The sequence below is a fragment of the Panicum virgatum genome, chromosome 4N, assembly GCF_016808335.1.
Source record: "Panicum virgatum strain AP13 chromosome 4N, P.virgatum_v5, whole genome shotgun sequence".
NCBI lineage: Eukaryota > Viridiplantae > Streptophyta > Magnoliopsida > Poales > Poaceae > Panicum > Panicum virgatum.
The window spans coordinates 10,905,980-10,909,543 of NC_053148.1; the positions used below are offsets into that span (position 1 = coordinate 10,905,980).

Sequence of the window (3,564 nt, forward strand, 5' to 3'; positions counted from 1 at the left end):
ATCCAATATCATCACTGAAAATATGGGTTTTCGTCATAGAAGTGCAATAGTGACATTTTTACTGCATCATGAGGATCGTCATGGAACGACTGTCACAAAATGTCATTTATGACGTTCTTATGAAAATCGTCATAGAATGAAACACATTTGTGACGATTTGTTGATTGTCATAAAACTGCATTTGGTGATGATTTCCTTGTCGTCATAAAATGCCTCTGATGACGATCAGTGTATCGTCACTAAATTTGTACCTTCTGTGACAATTGTTCTTTATCTTGTAATGCTTAGCAGAATGTCACAAATCATGAACCAGCATGACTAGTCTATGACGAATAAATAAATAAATAAATAAATTATTATGATAACGTAAACATATATTAGACAATCCCTGTAGAATTGCTCAATCGAAGCATTCAAAATTACATCATATTTATACATCATGTGCCATTACAACCATTTCATAACATGTCACTTTGTCACATATGTTCACCATCTAACTGACACAAAACTTAGTAAATTCTGGGCATGAACCAGCTAAAAGGATGCCTATGCTCAGCAATTTGATAAACTGTACCAAAAAAGAACTTCACAACATCATCCGCAGAGTTTGGCTCTTCACCTTGTATGATATCCTGAAATTGTGGTTTAGTAGTAAGCAAGGCTGAACAGAATTGACACAGTAGCTGAGGTTTTCTACTATGAGCATTCCACTAAATTACAACTTGGTGTTGAACTGGCTTGGGTTCAGTGAACAATTACCTTTGGTCCCTTCAGCCATGATCCATCCTTGCCTTTCCATTAGATCTGAGGTGACGCAAATATAATGCTTTGCAGTGACACTGCATCAAAAATTTTACTAGAAATAACTAGCACCTCACAAGTCACACCTTAAAAAAGAAGGCATTGCAGCAAATTAGCTTACACAAGTTGGGCTATCCCATCCCATGTTGCACTTTCTTTACATGTCGAATTAGGAGCAAAGAACACGAGGGGATTTTGTGCCTAAATTGCTGCCCATTCCATGATGGGAATGCGTCACGGGAGAGGACTCACCTGTGCTCGTGCTCGGCATAGTAGGGGACTAATTAATCCTCAGATGACAAACACAAATGGATCATGTAGATCCATCAATCCATACTAAATGACTAATTAATCACACATATATACTGCGCAGTTCTATTCATCAAAGGGGAAAAAAAGGAAATTTAGGGAAGAAGGATAGCGCCTCACCTGTCTTCGGTTGCCTGCAGTTACCGCCATTGCCGAGTGTTGATGGTGCTTAAGTGCCATTTTCACCCGTCAACTATACTCAATAATAAAGGAAAACTACTTGCCTTACTCACATATTTGTATCACTAACCTCGCTCCATAGTTGTTTTCGAGATTTCTACATTTCAGATGAGCAAGAGCGGAATAAGACGAAAACACCAGCAAACGCCACATAACTACGCTGAATATCGCATCCGGCGTCACACCCTTACAAAGAGGGCCCACATGTCAGAGGAAACGGGACCTCCACGCAAGATGCACTATAGGATAAGGATAAGATCCAACGAATCAACCACCCAGCAAAGGATCAGCACGAACGGCTGACAGGTGGGGTCGGCCGACCCCTAGGGTCGGCCGAACCTGGCCTGCAGCGTGTCCAGGTGCATCTCGAGGAGGAGTCACGGCCAAGGCACCTGATCACCTTCCATATATGCGTTGGCGGGAAACCGACCTCCAAGTAGTATAAATAGGGCCTCTCTCCCCCCTCTCAACAGACACACACACTTCATTCCATTCTCTCCAATAAGGCTCTCCCCTCTCTTGCTCTCTTAGCTAGGTAGTGGAGCTAGGCTAGTTTCTCTTTAGCGAGCAAGTCGTCCTTGGGGTCGTTGAGCAATCCTCGGCTCCTGGTATGGCTTTGTATCCGACTTGTCAGACTTCTATTCATAATATAGAGTTCTGCCATGGTTGCTTTACTATCTTGATAGTTTATCAATCCATGATTAGATTGTTCATAAGTTATACTACGGTCTTGGTTAGGCCAGATGATCCGGGTACGGATAGAGGTTCGTTGTGCTTTCGGGCTTGCTCTAGTGTTTTACTCGTCCATCCGAAGGGTGGGAGACCTGGGGGCACTAGAGTAGTGACTTCATACACGAGCGTGGTGCTCGGGTATGCGGGATCCATCGGATATGACCGTGCTCCACGGTGTGACTGGGGTAGACGGCAGGTGGTGACAGCCCTGTCCGTCCGGCGTAATAGCGGTGTTGCATTTAGCATACTCCCCGACGTTCGGGTTCGGTGTAGGAGTTCATGCAAAGAGGTAACGGGACTGGATGTACTCCGGTACGGGACCTTCTCCCCGCTATCCCATTTTCCTGGCACCTGCAGTCCTAACCATAATCTAACATGACCCCAGCTTTGGATAGAAGCACTAGGACACCTAACCTAGCCTAAGCTCTAGCTGACTTGACGTAGGATAGAGTAGTTCTTTGTTTTATAGTTTCTCTCCTTTATTCCTTCCTCTTGGAGTGTGGATGTGTGCTGTGTCGCGTTACCCTTGCTTATTCTTTACTTGGACTTACCCCTGTTAGAGCATTGCCTATTACTTGAGGCACAATGTCATGGTTAATGTTGAGTACAATACATTTGCCGCTGTCGTCCTTTGGGACACAAATAAATGACGATACCCTTACTCTCCGGGTGAAATGTTACAACAGTATATCCGTGCGCTTGCGGATCCATCTGTAATCATATTGATTATACCACGAGAGTGGCACCCCTTGGGTGCTAGGATGGGTTCGACGCCCTCATTTCTAGTGATTGCACTAAGGACTGCCAACAGGTATTTCTGGCGCTGTCGCTAAGGATTAACTATTCCTCATTCCTAGTGATTGCGCTAAGAAATGTCAACACCGAGCCACATCCGGCCAAACTGGCCGCGCTACGGCATCTCGCACAGTTCCCACGTAGGTCGTCACCCTCCATAGGCTCCTGCCACTTCCCTTAGCCTGCTGCCCGGCCCGACGACACTCCTGTAGATGGGGGCGATGGTGCCTTGGCCCGCCGACCCCGCGGTCGATTGGGACTGGCGGCGCTCCGGCCCGGCGCATCCTGCTGTTGGGAGCAATGGACGCCATGCCGCCATGGCTCCGAGAGAGAGAGAGAGAGAGAGAGAGAGAGAGAGAGAGAGAGAGAGAGAGAGAGAGAGAGAGAGAGAGAGAGAGAGAGAGAGAGAGAGACTGGATCTGGGAGGCATATGGTGGAGGCGGGGGGAGCAGAAAAGGATAAGGCAAGGATGCTGCGGTGGGGTGCGACCCTTGGGGGGTTAAAAATTCAGATTTCAAGAGCGGGAGCTGTGAGCTGTGGCCGCCAAAAGTTTGGGCATTTTGCCTCATGTAATTTTCACTACATTACTGGGCCTTCCGCTACATTGATAGAGTCTAGGAACCCCAGGCCCACCGTCAGCTATCAAAACTATATTGTAATGAAGTGAAGCTAGATAATTATTAATTGTTAGAACTAGTATAGCTAGTACGGGATAATGAAGGGTGATTAAGAATTATGAAACTAACT

General features: G+C 46.1%; 1 long non-coding RNA gene across 2 annotated transcripts; it reads right to left on the reverse strand.

The window, feature by feature from the left end:
- Positions 1–375: 375 nt before the first annotated feature.
- LOC120670573 lies at positions 376–1,187 on the reverse strand. 2 transcript variants are annotated; one of them, XR_005673254.1, is made up of 3 exons: positions 1,054–1,187; positions 760–839; positions 376–632 (listed from the first exon to the last, which is right to left on the reverse strand). It is a non-coding gene; the product is annotated as an uncharacterized LOC120670573 (long non-coding RNA). The 2 variants fall into 2 exon arrangements; XR_005673253.1 differs by lacking the exon at positions 1,054–1,187 and having other exon boundaries at positions 760–916.
- Between the last annotated feature and the right edge of the window lie 2,377 nt (positions 1,188–3,564).